Source organism: Talpa occidentalis, unplaced genomic scaffold (assembly GCF_014898055.3).
Source record: "Talpa occidentalis isolate TD23 unplaced genomic scaffold, MPIMG_talOcc4v2.1 talOcc4.8, whole genome shotgun sequence".
NCBI classification, from domain to species: domain Eukaryota; kingdom Metazoa; phylum Chordata; class Mammalia; order Eulipotyphla; family Talpidae; genus Talpa; species Talpa occidentalis.
This window is the reverse complement of record NW_023605194.1, coordinates 113,716,929-113,740,881: the sequence shown is the minus strand read 5'-3', so window position 1 is coordinate 113,740,881 and position 23,953 is coordinate 113,716,929. Positions and strand designations below refer to the sequence as shown.

The 23,953-nt window shown below is 50.4% G+C and overlaps 1 protein-coding gene across 1 annotated transcript in view; it reads right to left on the bottom strand.

The window, feature by feature from the left end:
* SLC7A11 (solute carrier family 7 member 11) overlaps nucleotides 1-15,026 on the bottom strand; it is a 356,626-nt gene extending 341,600 nt beyond the window's left edge. The window contains exons 1-2 of the mRNA XM_037496954.2: nucleotides 15,021-15,026; nucleotides 11,524-11,567 (exon numbers count right to left, since the gene is read on the bottom strand). The gene's annotated coding sequence lies outside the window, so the exon portion shown is untranslated. The remainder of the gene's footprint in view (nucleotides 1-11,523; nucleotides 11,568-15,020) is intronic.
* Between the last annotated feature and the right edge of the window lie 8,927 nt (nucleotides 15,027-23,953).

Below are 23,953 nucleotides of genomic sequence, written 5' to 3'. Positions count from 1 at the left end.
GGGGTAGGCCAAGGACAGAGGATCGTGTGGCCAACCTAACCAGGCCATCTTGCTCAAATTCAGAAAGCCAGGCTCTGCTCCACAAGGTTGTTTCCACGAAGGGAGCCTCTCATTAACGTAGGTGCCACCACAGGAGATTGCAACTAGGTCTCTACAAAAACCATTCCTCAAGGGCTGAGTGAAGGAAGGGTGTCCAGTAAAGAAAGGAATGTGTGGACATGAGGTGCAGAGAAGGGTCTCTTCATTCTCAGGGCTGGGAAGGCACTGGAATTCTTGAAGCAGTTTGTCACAGGATTATCAGTGACCTTCCTGGAATACTCTTGGGTGTTATCAGCTTAAAATGGCCACAGGTGGTCAGCAAGTGATGTTCTCAGCATCCTTAGTTGAGGCCCAATCACAGCTGTACGGTCAAGAGGGGAGAAACCCTGACTGTTCTTGAACACGGATCTGAGTTGTGTTTCCAGGGGTGTTACTCTCTCTCTGCTTTTCATTTTCCTGCAAGCACCACTGATGGTCTGGCCATCCACCGTCAGCAGTGCTCTTCAAATATGTTCAGACACAGGCAAAATGAATTCTTCACTTTCCCTGGCTCCTCCACTTTTGGATTGCACAATTACTCCTTCAGATCTCTTTCCTCCACACCATCAGAGGTAATTAGCAATCTCCAGAACCAGCAGGGAAGCAGGACTTAAGATGCAAAGCAGAAAGGCTCGCTGGCTCTCTGCACACACTATTGAGTCCAATCACAACATAAAGCAGATCCAGAGGCACTGACAGGTTGAATGCCCCCATTGCTGCCTGAACAGAGGTAGATATAAAGAATCACCTATTTACCACTCTCTTATTCTATTACCAGAGGAATGGAAGCTGACACCCACAAGGACCCTTTTCAGTGAGAGATTATATATCACACCAGAGAAATACATAAAAGACAAATTATCCCGGAGATCATCAGCCTCCATTGACCTGCTCAAGGTTTAAAGGCGGCTGCAATTAGATGCCATGGTCACAGATCTGCCAGCAGCCCAGAGCACCTGCATTTACTAATCCTGCAGAAGTGAATCCAAATTTCATGAATTTTTCAGGCAATGTACTTCCCCTACATTTGAATTCTATGGACCTGATTCAGATTTGTGGGAATTTAGTCATTTGCTTTCGTTAACAAGATCCTTCTCGGCTGCAGCCATGTTTATGAGAACTAATCTGAGCTTTAAATGCTCATGAAAATTAACTGCATTACTTTTAAAAATGCAGTTGGGAGGAGATGGAGGGGGGAAACCACATGACATGCCACAAACTTACCATGTGTGCACATTTGGCAGAGTGCGGTCCAGTTACCGTCACCCGTGCCACTGTGGACCCTGCCGCCCCAGCCCTTCGGTCAGACCTGGCCCTGCGACCTGGGGCACACTGGGAAATTTATTTTGCTCATATTTCTAACAAGAGAAACTGAAAATCTAATTGGGATGGGAGCGTCGAGGTTTTATTTATTTTAACACTAAAAATATATATATAAGATCCTGATGCAAAGTTTATGGCCCCCACAGTAGAAATGGCTGCAATAGGAGTGATGAACCATCGTGGAACCTTTTTTCTATCGTAAGAGTAGTTTTCACTTCCTGAGTTTTCTCCGTGAACCAGGGAATCTTCTGGGTCCTTAACGTACACGACTCCCCTCACCACCCCCAACAACCTGATGACGAGCTGGAAGCCCAGAGCAGGAAAGTCGCCTTCCCAGAGCCACACAACGACTCGACGGCCGAGCTTCACCCGCCCTCGACCCCTCCCCATCGCCCCTACATGCTGCTCACTGCCAACTGCTCCCTACACTGAAAAAAAGCCTTTTAGAAAAGATCCATTGGACTCCAACAGTCACTTCCCCTGCACATACAACACTCAAAACCCCTTTAGCTGATGCGCTCGGCAGAGGCAACCAGGTGAATTTCAGATCCGCAAACGTGGAGGACGGGCCAGCCCAAGTAGGGTCAAGAACAGGGGGGTGGATTTAAGGGGGAAAGGAGCACAGGGATTTCATGTGCTGCTTCCCAGGCAAGGTCAGCTGGTTCCCTCCAAAGAGGCGAGTCCTTCTGTTCAGAGACCTAATTTTTTCGTGACACCGAGTGGACCCAGGTCCGTCTCAGAGGTTGACATGAAACCGAGATGGATAAAACCACAATATTCATTTCCAAAAAATAGGTCTGCCATGTGACCGCAACGGAACACCATGTGCCTCCGCCTTCCTCGGGGGACCCTCGGGGAAGTGAAAGGGGGTGTAGCCACAGAACCTGAATGTGTGTCCTTGGTCGCAGGTGTAGCAGCATCTTGTGATGATGCTTCTCAGCACACGGGGCTCCATGTGAGGGGCTAATCCCACTGGCTGAGTCTTTCTCTGCCTTAGATATGGCGTTCAGGGAGGAGATGTCTATGCCCGCTTTGGTCTCCCTACTGGACAATCTTCCTTCTTGACAAATTGTGTCAGGGCCTGAGCAAATCCTGCTCTCCCAGAAGTCGGCCTCAGCCTGTCTTTGCTACGTGTATCCACCGCTCTTGCTCGGCTCTCCTTAGGGCTGAACTATCAGGGTGTCCCGGTCAGGTTCCTCAGCGCCAACTTTGAGAACAGATGCATGTTAGGGGCATCTGGGGACCACGAGCGTGACAGACGGGAACAGAGGGGTGCATGGGCAGGGGAGACCCCGCGCAGCCCTGCAGTCCCATGACAGACTCAGTGGACCCCCAGGGGGATCCGGAGTGCGTCTGCTCTCAGGGACGTTGCAATATTGTGGGGACACAAAGAAGGGAACGGGCAGTCCCGCGGGGGGTCAGTGGTGGGTGGGGCACCCGTGCTACCTGAGCTTTTGCACCTGGGCAGGCTTGGGACGGTCCCCTCTAGAAGCAGGTCAGTTACTCTTCCTTTTATCCCCAGCACCTAGCAGAGGGACGGGCACATACCAGGCCCTCAATAACTATTTCTCAAATAAATAAAAATGAGAGAAGTGCAATTATTTAGGAGAATTCAGTGAAATATTTTCAAACTTAAGCCAGCATCACAGTGAAATGAGGTGGTGGTTAACAAGCTTCCCGCGGAGACCTGGGCCTCCTTTGAGGAGTGGGGAAGCGCTGAGGATCCCACCGCGATCATGGGGCGTCTTCCCCTGCATTGGAAACCCCATGGGGTGACCGACACATTTGGCACATTTCAACGACACGCTGTATTTCAGTCATCACAGCCAAACTGTGCCGCGGACTCACTGAGGAGCGAGCCAGGCGCTGAGCACCTTGTGTAGACAGAGTTGTCTTAGCAAGAGTCCAAAAAGCACATGACACGGGTTGGCCCTGTTTTTCAGGTGATGAGACCAAGGCTTACAGCAATTCACCTACCTGCCCCTGTTGAGCAAACTGCTTAGCGAGAGCGCTGGCAGGGAAATCCCGGTGCTCCTGGCTGGCCTCATGCTGGCCCCGAGCACCAGGGAAGCTCCCTCATCTACACGATAGTCTCCAAACAAGTGAATTAAGTAAGACGTATGAGCACAGAGAGAATACCGGAGTTGTCTTAATTCAGCTTTCAAACAGGTTACCACCATCCGCAGCTCCACCCTCTCACACCACAAGCAAGGCAGAGGGGAGCTAATGCAATCATCTACAGGCTGAGGAAATCGTCCACTTGGGAACCTGACTGCCCTGGTCCCCGATTCCATGCCAAATGACCGCTCCACCGGACTCTTCAGCCACATCCCACAGTCAGTGCGCTTGGTGCTACCACGCTTATGCGGAGCCTAAGGATCTCCTGCATGCACCAAGGTGACCACTGCACACCGAAAATGTGCATTTAGAGCAGGTATCTGGCCACCGAGGAGACGGGGAGAGGACAGGCAGGCTTGAGGGGGCCTGTGACATCTGGAAGAGTGGCCTGGCCAGGGCTGCTTTCTTGTCAGGCCACACACCCCCCCCGGCAGGGTAGGCTGGTGTGGGAGACCGAAAAATGAATGTATTAGAACATTTTTATTATTTTGTATTTATGTTTCCATGGTAACTATGGTAACCAGCAACCGTATTCTTCATCAACCAACAAATGTATCCTTCCCTCCTGCAAATAATAATGTTTTCCTCAAGGAAAACAATGATAATGACACACTTATCCACTTGAATAAGTACCATATCTTGGGAGCTTCCCATAAAATGCAGATTTTTTTTTTCCATTTCTCTCCTTCTTCAAAGACTTGTCCAAGAACTAACATGGATCAAGAAAAAACAAAAGTCTAGGAAAGCGTTCCGTGTGACGATAATGGAAGGACTTCAACTGCCGTTATCCTGTGCCAAAGAAAGCCCTAAGATGACACGTCCTTGCCACCTAGGAATGCCTTGCTCCGAAGTCACCCTTAAACACACCGACGGATTAAGCCAATGCGGGACCCTAACAATAGCCCTGTTGACCCCCGGCCAGACACAAACAACAGCCCATCACCCTGACCCCCATCTTTCCTCCCGGCCCCGTCCTGCCCGGGCTCTGCCTTCTTGGATTCCCCTCTGGACACAGACTCTTCATGGCTGGGGGGCTCTGGAGGCCCCAAAGTAGCATGGAGATGCCCCTGTGCACCCAAGGCTGGGGTTCCCAGAGGGCAAGACCCCCAGGCACACCTGACCTCGGCATGTTTGAAGTGAGGGGCAGATGGTTTTAGGACTTCTCTTGACAGTCTGTCCAAAACTCTGTTTTCCTTCCCTATAACTAGATCTTTTTCTGCATAATGGCGCCTCCCAAGAGTAGGAAGCCAGCGTCATGGCAGGAGATTCTGTGTGTTTTAGACGAGAGACAACCTGCTCCCTTTGGAATCAGAGCTGTCAGGTTCTCGTGCATCCTGTACGGGCACGCTGTCTTCCTTGCGTGTGGTTTTAATGAAAGAAAAGGGAAAGAAACAGGGGAAAACTAACCGTGTCCCGCATGCAGACAGAAACACTCCATCCTTGAGAGGCCCTGGGACACCGCCTCTTGCCAGGCTCTTGCCCTGAGTGGGCCTGGGGCAGGAGCTCGGGCTTGCAGTCCTCCAGCTGGTCACCAGGGCTGCTCCAGGACAGTGACAGGGCAAAGACCTGGGGGTCCTGTGCACCTGCAGGTTGTCGTTGGTGAGGACAGTTTGGACCCCAGTTTGGACAAGGAGGCGGTTTCCTAACCTCACTGCCACCCCGGAACCCAGCAAAGTACTCGAGACTCGGTGCCCAAGGGGAGGGCATGAAATTCCGCGGGGGTGGGAGGAGCTGTGTTTCTGCAGCTGTGCACAGATGCTGCTGCTGTGCAGCCGCGCTGGACCCGGAGAGCTCCTAGGTGGGCGTGGCGGAATGCGGTTGGGGCGGGGCCGTGGGCGGGGCCGTGGGCGGGGTGGACTGTGGGCGTGGCTTGTGTGAGTGGGTGTTGCCGCTGTGTGGGCGTGGTCACTGTGAAGAGGGCGTGGTCTCTGTGAATGGGGCGTGGTCTCTGTGTAGGGGCGTGGTCATGGATGGAAACTCCCAAAAAAAGGAAATTCTCATCCACCGCACCCTCCAGATAAGCCACTTGCTCGTTAGAGACAAACAACAGTGAAATGGGCAGGACCTCTTGTCCTCCTTCTATTCGCGTTCACCCCACAGGGAGCAGTTTACAACAACACAAATTTATGATCTTATAATTCTGGAGGTCAGAAGCCCAAATTGGGTTCTATGAGGCTAAAATCCAGGTGTGTGGCAGGACTGGGTTCCCTCTAGATGCTCCAGGAGAGAATCTGTTTGCTTGTCTTTCCCAGGTGCTAGAGGCCACCTGTGGGCCTCGCCCAGGTTCCAGCCAACATTTCCATATTCCAATTTGAGTCCCCGGCCTCCCTCTCTCACTCAGGATTTTCCAGGATAATCTCCCCCATCTGAAGAGCCTTAATATAATCACATCTTAAAAGTTCCCTCTGCCGTGTAAAATAAAAAATTCACTGGTTCTGGGATTAGACATGAACATCTCATGGACAGAGTTGTACTTTGTTTAGCCCATTCCTCCTGGGAATATTGGGGTGGTCCAATTAGAAGGGAGAGTAGGTGTCTGCCAGAGGATTCTCTCATTATCAAAGCCTCAGAAACATCTCTGGCCTCAATAGTCCGTGCTCATTTTGCTTGCTACTTATTTCCAGTCCTGCATGTCCTGGTTAATGATTCTCTCCTATTTCATCTCTCCTTGTCTTTGGAGAGACATAGTTCTAGAAAACCCACGATGCTCGTTCTAAAATGTCACAGTGAGACAAGGGCACTGCAGTTGGCATGCACAAAAGAAAAATCATTTCAAGCCTAAGTTTACAAACTTTGTGCAAAATAAGCTTAGAGAAGTCTACAGCCAAATTTCGTCAATCAGCATTCCTGGCACGTTTGCTCATTAAATGCTGTGCAAGTCAAGCAGGTCTTTATCGTTGTTGAAATAGCAAATCTGCACATTTTGTGTGATTCAAAATATTTGTAATATAACTGCTACTAAACATATAAGCATGGCATTGGTCCTCCCATTCCAGTTCTTTCTCGATGGCAAAGGAAAGCATCATACCCAGTAATACAGCTCTAGGGAGTTTTGCCCATGATAATAGAACATTTTGGAGAGTGTGGAGGGAGGAGGGGAAGCAATTGTAAAACTGAGGGAGACAGGATATAGGGCTCTATTTGCTGAGGGAAAACAGCTGGAAATACACCATGGTTGTTAGAGAAAATAAACTTTCTTGGAAATTAAATTCAGGGAAGATGAAATTGAAAGCAAGAGGAAATGAAAATTCTCCCTGATTTAAAGAAGGCACATTTAAGAAAAAGTGAAATGATGGTAAAATTTTTCAGGTACTTCTATGAATTTCTGGTTTTGTGAGTGGCTAGTGCTTTTCCTTTATTTATTCTTCTATTAGAGTGATCATCTTATGTATTGATTTGTAAGCACTCAGTGTATTAACCTTTTTTTTTCTGAAAAATGTATTGCAGGTAGATTCCCTATTTATCAATTTTGTTTGTGGTGGGGATTTTTTCCCAGAAGTTTTTAAATGAGTAATCAATTTTCTCCTTTATGCTTTGTGAATGTATCATTAAGCTCAGAAAGACATTCAATACACCAAGATTATGAAAATGTCCCCTATTAGTAATCAAAAAATGCAAATAAAAATAAGATCTAACTTTTTACCTATAAGACTCATTTCCTCAACAAATATTTGTCAAGTGTTCATCATGTGACTGTGACGAGCATATACAAGGGAGCTGGGGATCCAGGAAAAAGGGGGGAAGACTTACTCCTGTGACATTTATATTTTACTGGGTCCATATACACAATGAATAAGATGAATAAGTAAATTAGAAAATACCCTAGAGAATAAGCGCTATGAAATAAAATTGAGCTGGAAAGTGGGGGGGGGGTGATGCTGGAGTGTGGGACAGGTGACATTTAAAAGAAGATAATTCCACAAGGTCTCTGTGCTGGGGCCAGAGCTTTGAGCCAGTGTGAAGCACAAGGTACACAAAGTGAAGAGTAGAAATTGGGGTTGGGTGATAATGTTAGGGGGACAGGATGTTCTGAGCTAATCCCATACAGGCTTTTTGGACCCCACCCCCACTCCAGACTAAAGCCATCAGGACATTGGGAAAGACAAATCCCGTCACCACCAAAGGGAGGGTGGCTGGGACCTGAGGGTGAAGTTGGGCAGCCAGGTTGGATATAAAAACCAAACACGTGGGCCTTGGGGGGCTCGCCATCGCTCGCCTCCTGGCTTCACCGCTCCTGGCTCGCGGCCAGCTCTCAGGTGCCATTTGGGATTCCTGATCGGCAGATCGGGTAGGACTCATTTAAAACTTTGTCTCCCACTTTTCTCCCTGAGCTGTACATTTCCTCATTTCCCCTTCCCTTGTAAATAAACCTTTTATGAACCTTTCGCGTGTGCCTGCAGTGGAGCATTACTAAGTCCTTTTAAGCGCGCGGGTGAGGACCCACAGTCAGGCACCCCGTTTTGTATCAGGGTTGCTCTACAACAATAAATATCACCTAGAGCTGGCGGGCCTTTGCAAGAGTTCAGGTGTTCCCATGAACAAGATGGGATGGCTTGGGAGAGTTTTGACTACAGGGTGATATCAAGTTACCAGTCATCAGATTCACTCTGTCTTCCATGCTGAGAGTGGGCTCTGCCGGAAGTGGGACAGCCTGCAAGGGGACTATTCCAATAATCCAGGTGCGAAATGACAGTGACTTGGGCCTGCAGTGGTAGTGTTATAGAGCAACCCCGATATTAAACGGGTTCCTGGCTGTGGGTCCTCACCCGCGCGCTTTAAAGGGACTTATGAATACTCTACTACAGACACACGCAAAAGGGTTAATAAAAGGTTTATTTACAAGAGAAAAAGAAATAAGGAAAATGTACAACTCAGGGAGAAAATAGGGAAATAAAGTCTTTAATGCGTCCTACCCGATCCGACGACCTGGAAACCCAAAGTCACTCTCAGAGCTAGACGGACGCCGCGAGCTGGCCGAGGGCCCCAAAATGGAGAGAGCCCCAAAGCCCACATGTCTGCCTTTTGTATCCACCTGGCTGCTTAACCCCACCCTCAGGTCCCAGCCACCTTCCCTTGGGTGGTGATGGGATGTAGAGTTCCCAGTGTCTTTGGCTTTGGCCTGGGGTGGGGGTGGAGTCCACAAAGCCTGTATGGAATTTGCTTTGGGGCAGCCTTTTCCCCCTAACACTGGGGTGGGGGTGGAGTCCACAAAGCCTGTATGGAATTAGCTTTGGGACAGCCTTTTTCCCCTAACAATTGCAGAGGATTGGATATGACGTCTGAAAGATAAGCGAAAGGCTTTGGCCAGTGCCGCGTAGGGCAAGGCAGCCATTAACGTTGTAAGTGAAGCAGATTTGGGGGAAGACATTGAGAGGCTTCATTTCAGACGTCAACTTTAAGATATGGACTAGGATCGCCACAGAACGTCCAGTGATCCACTGGATCAACAGGTACGTTCCAGAGCTCACCTCCATCTCTGAACTGGACATGGGCATTTGGAGATCGTCAGTATGTTGGTGAGGCCACAAGACCAAGTGAGACTACAAGAGGAAAGATTAGGAATACTGACAACACATTGACAGGCGTACAAGAAAACCACATTCTCGTGTCTCCTGTCTAAGTCAAGAGAAGCCCTGCTGGGGAGGAATTAGCAAAGGCATCACGTGGCATTGACCACACAATGCTGTGTCTGGGAATTATTTTAAGGAAGGAACCAAAGTCAGTAAAAATAAGAATACTCATGTCATTAATTGTATAGCAAAAACCAGAAACCACCTAAATGGCCAACAAAAGGGACTTAGTTACTATGAGACACACACACTCTTATGCTGCCGCTGAGTATTCCAGAACTAGAGTACAAAGGTTGGAGGCACACAGGCTATGCTATCCATGGTTGGTTAAATATTTTAGCAAGTACAGTATATTACAGTACAGTATAGATGGGCGTGGGTGGTTTTTTTCTTTATTGTTTAGATTGCATCTTAGGAGACAATTATTCTAATCAGGAACCCACCCCCTGGGGCGGTCAGGCAGCATTTATCAGAAAGACCACACTCCAGAGGCCAGCACTAAAAGCCCTCTGTAATCTGCATCTCTCATCAACAAGAAATACTTTTTTGCTAATTAGCATACTGAATTTCAGAAATGGATTTTCATAGGGGAAATTAATGGTTTGTTAATGAGCATAATGGATATTAGAAATGGACAATCACTGGTAAAATTTGTAGAATTCAAGAGATGTGACTTGGCTAAAAACCTGTTGAGAGCCACCTCCCAACCTGCAGGCAGAGGAGCTGGGGGGTCAGCCGGAGCTTGATGTTTTGTGTTTTCGGGCACACCCCGATCCCTGCACAGCGCTCTCTGAGCCACACATTTATTTAGATTCTGGCTGTCAGTGGCTTCACTCTCTCAGGATCAGTCATGTCCTCAGTGACCAGCCAGACTTGGGCATGCATAAATCTTGACCTCCTCCTCCTCCAGGCAGTTGGCAGAGTTTACAAATGTATCTCCTCTCATTGGTTTAAGTGGCAAGAGTCTCTGGGTGGTTCCAGTGCATTTCCACTGCTGCCAGCTTCTGCCTCGCCTGCCTCTCCTACTTCCGCCCTCCCTTCCTATCACTGCCTGAAGCCGTCCTGATCTATTTCCCAAAGCCCCTGGGTCCCTCCCTGTCTCTTTATCTTGCCTCCCTTCCCCATCTGTCTTCTTGTTCCTATTCTTCAGTGTTCCCGGGGCGCCCAAAGGAAAACCAGTTCAGAAGCAGCAGCACGGTGAGATGCCCTGAATGATTAGCACACCCCCACTCCCCAGAAAGGGCCTGTTTTTGTACACCCACACTCCAACATCTGCCCTCGATGGAGACTGGAAAAAAACCATAACCCAACGATTAAAGTTTTCAGCAAGCTTTCCTCCCTGGTTTTAAAAAGACTGAATAGAAACACAGGCGAGATCAAGTCATAAAACCCAAGAATTCAAACCTGGTAAGAATATCAAGAAAACCATTCCTTCTTCTACTGGCTTTTTCAAAAAACTGTTTGATTTGAAGCTCACCAATCCCTGTCTGAATGAACATATGTTACCACACAATTACTCCCCTTTGAAAATACCCGCTGCCCTACAAACCAGCAGGAAAAAGGGATTTTCTGGCGGGGGGTGGGCAGCGAGACTGAGCAGCCTGACCCTTTTAACTGCTCTAAGTGGCTGCCTGTTTCCTCTCTCGGATCTTTCTCTTCCCCTCCTGCTGCTGTGATGTTGTTTCTGCTTTGCAAGGACATGTCATTTTACTTACCGCTCTCTCCCCCCTCCTTAATTGGCCTGCAGTAAAAATACAAATTGCACCGCTGTACTTTATTATTAGTCCTTTGATGGGCCAAAAATGCCTCCTAAGTACTGCCTGGAGGATATTAATCAGACCTGCTGACTCTTGTAAGCACCCACTTTTACATCTTGACCCCCAGAGGAGGCCAGTGGGTGGTAATCATGCCCCCCTCCCCCCAGAAGCATTTAGCCAGTCGCTGCCTCTCCGGCGACAAAGACACCCGCAAAGGTGTGGCGTCCGTCCTGGGTGACGGAAGGACACAGTCCAAACGGTCCCTGTGCCCATTAGCTCTAATGCCCGTTGTACTTTATGGGCATGGCGAGTCTCTCTCGTTTTCCCCTCTGTCTAAGCACGGAGCAGGAGTGCCCATCTGCCGCCTAACATGGCGGCTCAGCTAAGCAATCTTCTAAGTCCCGAAGTTCAGCAAACTCAGCCTCCTTTCTTGGAGGTAAAATCCAGGACAATCATGGTCCCAGAAAAGCTGGTGCAGAGTGACACTGCAGCCACCAGGCCCAGGAGCCCCCCCGCCCAGGGGCCGCGTCCCACCCAGGGCTCACAATTGCATTTCAGGGCAATGCTGAGTGTTACCAGGATGCCTGTGTGACCAGCCATACCCGTGTTACCAGGATCTGTGGGTTTATTATGAGATTTCACTGTCACAGGCGCTGAGTGTAAATCTCACCACTAACCTTGTATCAGCTGGGAATTCAGATCGTAGTGTGTCCTCGGAAACCTAAAGAAAGAAACAGGCAGCACTTTTTTCAGTGTAAATGAAAAGTAAAATCTGCAGATCAAGTAAACTGACTGGGGCTAGCTTCTGTCTTGACTTATTCCTTCAGAAACTAGCTCACATGCGGCGCCCACCTACCTGGATGCCAGAAGCTCCTCCCAGGGAGCTCCTCCTCTCTTTGGATTTCTCCGGGTCTGCCCACAACTCGCTGCAGGACATGCTGGGCTGCAGTTTCTATTAACTTAGCTTGATGCATCATTTATAGTTTTGTCTAAGGTTCTATTTTCTCCACTGAGGTCATTTCTTCACGATCTCTTTTTCCTGCATATAAATGTTCATGGGTTCCAAGGTTTTGTAGCCATAACAATTTTTTAAGAGGACATTTCAGCTCCAAAGGGAGATTTCAACGCATTCCAGCAATAATTATCAGACAGTTAGAGGAACTCCCAATATAGTCCTTGCATTCTGAGGTCATCGTGGCTTTGTTTTTCATCTCAGAGGCGCACACATCACTTATAGATGTCTTGCTCTTCCACAGTCACAGTTCTTTCAGATCAGTCAACATGAAGTTGGGCAAACCGGGGGTTTCATGCCCTGTTCCTTTCTGTAAAATCACCCCCTCTCAGGCAGTGAGCCCAGGGAGACAAGGCCTGGGAACTGATTGCAGGGAACACCAGCACTCAAGCCCACAAAGGGTGGGGGGGAGAGGAGCCATGGGCCTGGGTAAGAAGAACAGGAGAAAAAGGAAATGTCATCCCAGAAGCCACAGAAAAAATCAGGGGAGTCAGAGGTCCCAGAGGAGACATAGAGGAGGATCAGGAGAAGAATAAGGAGAGGCTATCCCCAAACCCAGGAAACATCACAGGAAACAGAGCGGCGGTGAGGATCAAGGTCAGGGGACAGACAGCTCGGCAGGAAAACCACTGGAGGGCAGACATCATAAGTATTAGCCTGACACCTAGATTAAAGAAAGATGGAGTAGTGTTGGATGGATGGGTGGATGGAGGCACGGATGGATGGAGGCACGGATGGATGGATGGGTGGATGGATGGATGGATAGATGGATGGATGGATGGAGGATGGATGGATGAATTGAGGGTGGATGGAGGATGGACGGATGGATGGATGGATGGATGGATGGATGGATGGATGGGGCTGGATGGATGGATGGGTAGATGGATGGATGGATGGAAGATGGATGGAGGATGGATGGATGGATGGATGGAGGATGGATGGATGGATGAATGGAGGATGGATGGATGAATGGATGGGTGGATGGAAGGATGGGAGGATGGGTGGATGCAGGATGGGTGGATGGATGGATGGAGGATGGATGGATGGATGGATGGATGGGTGGATGGATGGATGGAGAATGGATGGATGGATGGATGGATGGAGGATAGATGGATGGATGGATGGATGGATGGATGGATGGAGGATGGAGGATGGGTGGATGGATGGATGGATGGATGGAGAATGGATGGATGGAGAATGGATGGATATATGGAGGATGGACGGATGGATGGATGAGTGGATGGATGGATGGAGGATGGATGGATGGGTGGATGGATGGATGGAGGATGGATGGATGGATGGATAGACAGACAGGCAGACAGAGAGACAAACAGATAGACAAAATATAGACGAGCAGTAAGCAGTTTCCAAGTCTACTTTCCTGTGTTTTCCGTCCTGAAGCGCAGGACGTGACACTGCAAACGTGGCTCACCCTGGCGTAGCCGCTGTCAAGAGGCGTCTCAGGAAAACGCTGGGTTGTGTCTACTCGTCAGGAGACGGCCAGAACGGAGAAGAGAAACAGCAGTTCCGGGACCAGAATTTACTTCCTGAGCCCGCAGTGACTCACTCGTGACTCCCGCTAAACTCTGGCCCTGGCCGCTGCCGCAGGGAGGGGTGGGGGGGTGAGCCGCGCGTTTCCCACCGCGGCCGGCCGTGGGCACAGCCGCTTGGCTCCCCGGCACCAAGTCTGATCCATTCAGGTGAGGATCCTCCCGGCTGCCAAGCCCCTCTCTGGCTGCTCCTCATCCTCACACATCCGCCTGTCCTAGAAATGCTCACTGGTTGCAAACGACAGGTCCTGCGGGGTGTTGGCACCAGCTGAGTTGCAGGAACGAGGTGACAGCAACCTTGCTGGTCTTCTCACGTGGAGGTCAGGCCGGCGCCAGCCCTGGAGACACTCTGCCCTTTCATCCTCGGGAGCTCATCACCAGGGGCCCTGTGTCCTCTGGCCATAGGAAGTCCTGGCGGGAAGTTGGGGGAAGCGGGAAGGGGAAGCCAGCAGGTGCGCAGGCTCGCGGCCCCCTGGCTGCTTCCCAGTGAGGCTGTGTGGAGAAGAGGCACCTTTCCAGAGGTCACTGCTCTTCTCTTGGCGGCTCCCCAGTCCCTTCTCCTTACAGGCCCGCCAACCTTGCCTTCCTCACAGCCTTTCCATCCCGGCGGTGCTAACGGCCCCGCTGTGGCCAACTCCGGCTTCCTGAACTACCCTCCTTGTAAATAAACCTCCTCAGATTTTCCTTGAAGCACCCTAATTTGAGTGTTTCCTGTGGCCCTGAAGTGCTCAGATAGGCGCTGGGTTTGGGGAGGGCAGGGGACAGTCTCAAACCAGCTGATTTATGTAATGAATGTATAGTCAATAAAATGAGGCCTAAAGTTGGGTTTCATGTTTGAAGTTCATTCCTGGACCAGCGCGGCACCCTTGACCTGTGACGGCCTCTGAAGCCCAGCAAGACCCGAGCCTCCCTCAGACCCCGCTAAGCAGCACAAGGGAACGCCGAAGGTGAGTTCAGGAATGACTGGCCTGCATGGTCTGAGTCCCCAGAACACAAGCCCTGAAGATACAGCAGATGTTTTTTCTGCTTACGTGGAATCAGTGGTTTAATTGGCCCACGATAGGGAGGCACCTATTTACCACTCGAGAGAAGCTTCTGTTCTAACACCTCAAAACAGGCAGCCTCAGAAAAGCTGCTGGACGTCCCTGAGCTCCCTGGAGAGGAACGGCCAGCTGCAACAAGGAAGGCTCGGGGCCCGAAGCAGGCGGTGGGCTCAGCCATCCCTACAAAGCACCCCAACCCCAACAGCCCGGCCCTCAAGGAAGTCAGCACCCCGTTTGATATGTCTTTTTATATGGTATGTTAGGGCTTTTTTTTTTCTCTTGACCTGATTTTGTAATCACTTTGCTTAGCAAGCACCATATTTGGAAGTCTGGAGGTTTCTATTCCACAGAAGCTCCTGAAAATAGAGATGTTCTTCTTTTTCAGAGACAGCGAATGTCTAATTCTCGCCTCTAAATAGTCTAGGTTAATTGCTTCACTTAATATCCTATGGCAGCAAATGCTACAGCCTCATTCATTCAATGTTATTCGAGAAAAAAAAATCCCCTTTGTATGAAATTGGGCCTCAAAGTGAAACTAGTGGGGAAAGGAAACAGGTGTCCGAGTTTACCTTTCTCTGGAGAAAAAGCTCTCACACTTCACTCCCCATGTGCACGGCGCCAAGTACGAGGGGTCCTGGGAAGCGGAGCCAGAGGGCCTTGTAGCTCTGAATATAAATCACGTCTCCTCCATGTGACAAGTCGTGTCCAGGCAAAGCTTATCACAGATTCAGCCTGAGATCTCGAGAACGAAAAGAAAAAAATAACAACAGCTTTATGGAGCCGCTACCCTCAGGAAATCACTTGAGCTCATCCCAATTTTAAAGTCTCATTCTATACAGCAAGTGGCTAAAACCCCATTTTCTGGGAGAACAGCCTTTACAGGGAAGGAGTGGCCCAGCCATCTGCTGACTGATCGCGGGGGTGTCGGCCTGGTTTCCCTAGTCCCCCTATGAAATTGCACCGATCACAGAAACACACTGGCCAGGAAGCCCGGCTGCCAGATACAAGTGAATTTAAGCCCACATGTATTGAAGCTGCAAGCTTAGTTGGCAATTTATGTGCAAGTGGTTTTGTATTTATTGATCTGGACCAAGCGCAGGTCCTATAGGGGAAATATGACAGATTTCATCTGTCTGACAGCCAAGTCTAATTGTATTTTCAGTCTGAAATGACCAAAGACAAAAGTGCTCATGTCAGGAGGCTTCGCTCTGATGCCAGATGGAGTCTCAGATTCGGGGCTGCGGTCACTCTAAGTGTGCATTTTAATAACCACATGCGGACTGCATCCTGAGCAGCCAAAGCCAGAGAGGTGAGAGTTTTTAATTCAACTCTGAATTAATAGACCATCTGATTCCATGTGAATGCGGGTGGGCCATTTTACAGAGTGCCTTTTATGGATGTGATTGGGAAGTTGAAAAGATGTGTCATCTATCGTTGATTCATCTGGACCATGAAACTTTGGAGCCAAAAGTCAGACACTTGCCACAATGGTTGTCACTGAGATTATCACCAGCACTTCAAAAACATCTTCTCGAGCCTTACTTTCTAGTTGGGAAGGCTAATTGTGGCTGTGACAATGTGGTTTTCTCTCTCTCTCTCTCTCTTTCTCTCTCTTATAAGGACCCTTGTTATTACACTGAGCCCACACACATAATTCAAAATCATCTTCCCATCCAAAACCCTAAGCACTTCTGCACAATCCCTTTGCACTTAAGGTAACACATTCTCAGATTCCAGAGATGGGACATGACTCTTAGGGAAGGGGGTAGAAATGGAAGGGAGATGACATTCCAGACATTATTCCACCTACTACACCTACCCAGACAGTCTTGTTTCATAGAATTATCTCCCACTTTTCTATGGGTTCCACACCCACTGGTGTTCCTCTAATTCCTAAAAGAAACCCATGGTTGGGCCTCCCCCGGTGGTGCAGCAGTTGAGCGCTGGGCTGCGAAGCTGCCCGCAGCCTCTGCAGCACCGGTTCGATCCCCGGCCACCAGCAAGGGTCCCACATGGCACGACAGACCTCTCCTGCTGCACCCGCTGCTCCCCTCAGCAGTGTATTTCGTCACTCTGCCTATTCTGTTCCCCGCTCTGGCTCTGGTGAATTCTCTCACCCTCCCGCACTTCTGACTGTACCCAGTGCTTGTATAAATAAATAAATAAATCTTTTTTAAAAAATATGGTTATCATTGCCACAGGGCCTTTGCCCATGCAGGATCCTCTTCACCACTTCACTTACTCTTAGCCATCTTTCAGGTTAGGTGAAGTGCACCTGCTAGATACCCTTGTGGTGTCATCTTTTTCTTAGCACATACCACAGTTCCCAGTTAAGTTGGTTAATATCTATCTCCCCCACTGGCCTATAAGCCCCATGAGGACAGAGACCATATTTGCTGTTGCTCAGTTTTGCCCAATACCTAGGCCAGAGCATGTGTCATTAGCATTTGGTGAATACTTGGGAATGACTCCAAGAAGAGTCCTGTTAATGAGGTTGGTACGGCAGGGCCTTGAGGGCAGCTCAGGAATTTGGGTATTTTCCTGCAGTTTGAGTACCATTAGCTACTGTAGATTTTTGAGCAGGAAATAGCTTGGAAGCTCTCCTGTACCACTAGGGAAACATCTGCCTCTAGCAAAGAAGCAGCAATGACAAATTTATAAAATATTTTCACATATCATGGAAGAAACCAGCCGCTTCTCTTTTATTGTAACCACACACTTCCAACTCATTAATTGGCATTAATATATAAAACTGATGGTAACATCCACTGAACTTCACTTAATTTTACCCAAGAGCCAAAGTTAGTCAAAAGTCTCACATGAAGTCAAGCGTGACTTTAACAATTTTAAATAAAAGCACAAAACTCCGGGATAACTCATGAATGGGTTAGCTTTTCTTTCCAGAGCTCTTGACTGGTTTCAGCCACAACACATCAATTTTCAAAGACATGCATAGTAACTAGTAACGGGGACACTCCCTCGTGTCTGGGATTACTGTCAACTCAATTGAAACAAATTCTAAGTTCTGCCTCTAATGCTTCTGTTCACCGGTTTAAAAGATGCATTTTAGAGTTTTGCACTGTTGGGTATCCAATTTATGTGGTTATGAGGAGCAGCTAAGCAGTTTATCTTCTATCCATTTGAAAGATCAAAACGGAATTCCAACGAAACCCTAAACCTTTAGTGCAGCGATTCTGCATGCCTGGAGGCCAGGGGAAAATGGGCCAAATTCACATTAAATGGGGCTATAGACAAGCTACTCTGCATAAAGCTACAAGTCAAGTCAGACTTTGGGGAGTCAAAAAATGGTCAGACCTAGGATCTGAGACCAGCCTGCAGGGGTCCCCTCCACGCGGTCCCAAACATCAGACCTCACGGGTAGGAGAGGGCTGCGCGGTCTCTCCATCCACACCCCTCACAGAGGACTTGGGGGTTGCGTGAACCCAACAGTAACTTGCTTTATTATTCCCTGCTGCTTCAGTACCACAACCAATTTGACTTTTCCATCGGTTTCTAGAAGCAGCAAGGTTGGTGGTGAGGGTGGCGGTGAACACCCATGAATGATTCATGTTCGCGCAAGTGGAGCCCGTGGGAAATGTTGCCAATAACTTGGTTTATTTCTTATCTTTAGCTCTCAGCAGACAATAGATTTGTCTATATTTTTACGAAGAGTCATAAATTTTTCAGTTAGTGTACAAATAATAACACTATGTGATTCCATTTGGTCTCAGTCCTTGGGGCGCTGGGAGAGGCGAGGGAAGCCCTCTCTTCTTCATCAGTGTGGCCCACGCTGCCCTCGCCGCTTGGAGCAGAGGGCAGGGCGCCTGCTGTGATTCCTCGGGCCAGCACCTTCGCTGCGGGTGGTGTCAGTTAAATGGCCCCAGAGGACTGTCCTCACTGCCAGGTGCTGCAGGGAACTCGGAGGCCGGCTGACCCCTGCAAGGGGGGGCGGTGGGGGTGGATGCGGAGGGCACAGCATGAGGATGCTCCAGACCGGAGCCCGAATCTCCCCTGCAACCTTGGATTGAAATTCCTTCCCTCATATACGAAAATGAGGAAATACCTTTCAGGATACTTTTGAGGTTAAATTAAAATACTCCATGAAAAACGCCTCACCCAGCGCAGCCTCTAGTAAATCCTCAGCACGTCGCCTCCTGATCTCCTTTGACCTTCCCCTGGAGAGGTGCCCTCCACGCGCCCTGCCTGTGAGCACAGGGACACGGACCCTGGTGCGGGCACCATTCCACACCCAACGCAGGCCCTGCCAGCCCACGAAAAGATGCATCTGAACAATGCCGCATCAGCCTCCCCGCGGCGGGGTTCCAGCGTAAATGCGCCTGAGTGGCCAGAAGACCTCCCTGCTGTCGGGTCTCCCACAGAATCAGAAGAGGATGCTGTTCCTTCTCCACGGCGCTCTCACATGCATGAGGTGTCCTGGAGAGCTCGCCGGCTCCCGGGACTGGGGCCTTCACCCCGGGTTTCCATGCAGAACCCCTCCCCACCAGGCCCTGCCTGGGGCCCCACGCCTGCCTCCACACGTGACCCACTAGGCCATCAACACTTGCTGACGCCCCTTGAACACATCTCGCGCTCCTTCCTCAGCTCTCAGGCTGCAGGGAACCCCACTTTGCAGCCGTCCCAAAGCCCCAGCCCCAGTCGCCGCTTCCCAGCATTGCATGAATGACAGTATTTCTTCCTCTCTTGGATGAAGCAAACATTCACTCTGAGGCACGTTTTTGAAGCAATAAACAGCTCACTTCTTTGTGGAAAAATAGGCAATTTTCGAGTAACCTTTGGAAGCGTCTAAATAACCCACACATTTATGGCTGAGTGAGTCTTTGGATTGAAGAAACTTGAAGCTTGTGTCTGCAAAGATTTCCATTAACATCTTTGAGCAACCTCTCATCTCATTTTAAAACAAATGGCTCCCTCCCTCCAACAGAAGAGCAGGCCCCGGCTCCCCTCCGGCTTGGCTTCCCAAGAAGGTTTGGCGCGTGCTGGAAACACGCTTCTGCGAGCTCAGATGCGGCCTGCACCGGGGGCCTCGGGGCCTGGCGGTGAGGGTGGACGTCTCTGCGGTGGCCAGGGTCAGCCTTTCTGTCTCGTTGTCATTGTCTGCATCTCACCTCCCCCGGCCTCCCTTCTGCAGGAAGAAGTCTCCCGGGAGTGGGCAAGGGCCGTGTCCCTGACCCTGGCTGCAGCAGAAAGGCAGGGTTTTTAGAGGGTTTGTTCTCAGGAGAAAACCACGTAGGCTGTCTTCATCTCTCATCCACTTCTCTACTCGCAGCGTAAGGAGCTAACGCCGCCGCAGCTGCTGTCCTTAGCGCATTCATTGCTGCAAATTACAGCCTCGAGATAGGAGCAAAATCCCCTCGACAAGGGTGAGGGGCCAAGGGCTGGCCAAGCACAGGTCCTGCACCCCCATAGTAAGTGGGGCGGCAGCAAGCCCAGGGAGCTAGGAAGGCGCGTGGACACACACTCCTCACAGAGGGAGGCGGAGAAGGGGTGAGCAGGGCAGGGGGAGCAGAGCGCCTCTGGGGTGCCTGGCAGCCTGCGCCAGGGCCAAGCCGTCCGGGGCCATGTTTTCCCTCCCTGGGCTGTTTCCACACTTGCAGCGGGGACAGTGGGTGTTGTGTCCCACACTCTGAGCCGCACCCCCACCTCAAGGTCCATTCTCTCTCTGGGACACCCCGTCCCTCCGCCCTTCCCACCCGGCGAGGGGTCATTCATTCTTCGCCCCCTCTCAGGGACGCCCCCTCCAGGAAATTGTGCGCGCCCCTAACTCTCACTACTCACGTCTGCAGAGCTTGCGTCTGCCCCCCAGTCCACAGTCCCGGGGCTGGGAGCACCCTGGGGGTTGGGCTGGCTCTCTCAGCAAGTTCTGGGGTCCCCCCGCCCCACCTGGCCCCTAACTCCTCCCCCAGGTGTCTTCACACTCTCCTCCCTCATCCGTTGCCCCACATTCTGGCTGCTTGGACCTGTCCCTCCAGGCCACGGCCGTCTCTGACATCACCTGCTGAACCCCGAGAGCTCAAGATGGCCGGCCCCAGGGAAAACACCCCAAGAAAAAAGAGAAAAATACTTTTTCTTTTTTTCATCTGGTTAATGTTGGTATCCATGGTTATTTGTGTTTGAGGTGTGGGCACTGCACCAGACCCACCGTGGCGCCCGCAGTCCAGCCCCTCCCCACTTGGTTCTCGCCCACCCCCCCCCACACAGCCACAGCTCTGTAATCAGCCTGACAGTGTGTCAGCTGGGCACTACCTGATCCTTTGCTTGGTCTCTCCATACCCCACCACAATGACACCATCTGGTATTTGCCTTTCTCCTTCTGACTTATTTCTTAACTCCACCGTCACCATCCGCCCCACCTCTAAGTAATGACAGGTTCTGGCAACCCTACATTCCAAGCACCCGAGCCACCCCGCTTCTCTGCTCCCCTTCTGAGACCACCACAGTCCACCGCACCACCCTCCCCGGAGCCGCAGCCCCTCCCAGCCACGACCTCCCAGCGGGTCATATCACTGAAGTCCTCTGCTTAGCATCCTCACATGTCCCCTCAGTGTCGGGATGAGCCCCCGGCGCCTCGACGTGACTTACAAGGGCCTCTGCTCTCTTTCGCACCAGCCGCCTCTCCTTGAACTCTCATCTCAGAGGGGCCAGCTGTCTGCTGTTGTCAACCGTCCTCGTTGGCCTGTCCTGCTCCCTGCTCTTCGGCAGCCCTCTCTGCCCAGCTAACTCTGCCTTCAGCTATCCATTCAGTTCTCACCTGAGACACTGCCTCCTCCAGGAACCGCCCCCCAGGGCCCCGTGGTCTGGGGTCCCATCCCTGCTCTGGCAGGCGGCCCCTCCTCATCGCAGCACTGCCCACAAGTTGGTAACCACCTGCTTTCTTCTTGGTGTTTCTCCTTCTCCTCCAAGAGCAGAGACGCCCTCAAGCCAGACCAAGCTGAGTGGGGATCATCGCAAGGATTGGTTGGGAAGAGGCTCTACAGGCGCCTGAGAACAGGGGCTCACAGGAGCCAGAACATAGAAGCCATCAGAAGGTGAAGTCTTTCCTAGCCTAAGTGCCCAACGACAGGTGACTGGATAAAGAAGATGTGGAATAGATGCACAAGGAATACTATGCAGCTGTAAAAATAGATGAAATCTTGCCATCTGCAACAATGTAGATGAAACTGGAGGGGATTGTACTAAGTGAAATAAATCAGAAGGAGAAAGACAAAAACCAGATGATTTCATTCCTATGTGGACTACAGAGAAACAACAGAGAAATATAAAAATAGCCAAAATGAAACCAAAACAAACTATGGAAATCTTCCTGTAGAATTGAGGCTGCTAGAGGGAGAGGGTGGGACGTGGAGAGCAAAGCGAGGCGGGAGCCAGAGGACCTGGTTGAGGACTCTGGGGCCTGGTCCTCTGGGGCCTTGGTGGTGGGTGTGGTGTGGGGACGTTCACCTGAAGAGGTGTGACTCTGTTCCCCTAGGTCATACACGGTGTTACCACAGCAAAAATAATTTTTAAAAAAGAAATTGAAGGCTTTCCTTCCATCTCCCCCTTAGAGGCCCTAAGGTCACATCATCATTGTCCTGTCTGCACCTCACCCCAACTCTCCTCTGCCTCTCCCAGCCAACTCCCCCCACCCCGCCGCACCTTCAGTTCACCCACTGGCCTGCCAGCCTCCACTGTTACCTAACACTCAGCGATTCCAAGACGCCGAGGGAAGCGTGCGATGGATCCCAACCACCTTGAGACTCGGCGTCCGCTCCCTGCAATAAGGTTGGGGTCATGGCTGCAGCAGCTTCCCTCTCCCAGGAACACAGCCTTAAGCACTAGTCACCTCTGTGCACTGCATGACACCGTGTCTCCCAGGAAGTCAGCAAACCCCCTGTCACAGCAGTTGCCCAGCAGAAGGCCAGCCAGGGGGACGGCTGAGGAAGGCTGAGGGGGCGTGCGTGAGCACCCCACCTAGATCACCTAGATCACCCATCCCGAGGTCCTTTGTCAGTCACAGCAGGGTAAGCAGGTTCTCGATCCCCCTTAACAAGATTGCTGTTGCTCCTTCAAGGGAGTTGCCCGGATAATCAATGTTTTCTGACTCTTCACTTCACTTAGAGTCAAACCTACCACTTAGCTGATAACAGCTCCTAGAAGCTTTAACCAAAGCAGCAATAATCTTTTGTAGCCTCAGCCTGCTTGTGTGACCTCTTAAAATAATTGCAAAGTTTGGTTTTAGAAGTCTAGAAGGAAATCAGATAAAAAGTATAAACAGGATTAATGCAATATATTACAGTGGTATAATAACAACAGCCTCAAACTCTGCCCAGTTTGGATTTCACCTCCAGAGTCAGCAGATTTACCAGCCTCTGGGCACCGGTGTGGCTCCTGACCTGGGGCAGACACTAGAGTCTGTTAAGTCAGGTCACCTTGTACGACCAGGTTTTTGCTCCTTATTACACCTTGGAATCAATCTCACTACTCTCTCTCTTTCTCTCTCTCTCTCTCTCTCTCTCTCTCACACACACACACATATTTCTCCCCCATTTGCCTTTCAATATTTAAGACCATTAATGTATTTTATTTCCAAAACATACCTGAAGCGAGTCATTTCCCAGAGGTATTGACAGCAAAGAAGGGAGAAGGAACTGTTGAGCACCCAGAAAGCCTTGAAGGGACAAATCCAAGCATTTGGTTTAAAAAAAAAAAAATACTTAGAGCTTCATAGACCTTTGAGGGACCAAAAGTAGCCCCCCAAGGAGGGTGAGGAAGCCGCGCACTGTTGGAGAGAACAGAGACCAGGGCAGCCCTAACAGGAAACAGTGTGGGGGTTCTGCACCGTAGTAAGCAGAGCTCGCCCTCACGACCCAGCAGGCCGCCACCAGCACCCACCCAGAAAACGCTGAGACACAAACTCAAAGGACACACGCGCCCTGTGCTCACTGCAGCGCCCCCGCCCAGGCTAAGTTAGGGCAACAGCAGTGCCCAGGGGTGGATGAGGAGACAAAGCAGGTGCCAGAGAAGCACAGCCGGATGCTGCTCAGCTGTAAAGAGAGGAAATCTCGCCATTTGCAGCAACATGGAGAGAGGGAATTATGCTAAGCAAAACAAGGAGAAAGACAAATACCAGATGATTCTACTCATATGTGAAATACAAAGAAGCAAACGAAAGGAAAAGACAAAACTAAGCCAGAGCAAACCCTGGGAATCTCACTGGAGCACTGAAGGGGAGAGATTGGAGACAGAGGGGAAAAGGAGCTTGGGGTGGGGGGGAAATGTGGGGGCCTTGGTGGTAGGTGTGGGGTGGTGACATACACCGGAGCAGGTGTGACCCTGAACCTCTGAATCATGTACAGTGTTGTAAACCAGTATCACCTCAATTAAAAAAAAAAAAAATCAGGGCCTCCCCTGGTGGCGCAGTGGTTGAGCGCTGGGCTGCAAAGCTGCTGCAGCCTCTGCAGCACCGGTTCAATCCCCAGACGCCGGCAAGGGTCCCACATGGCGC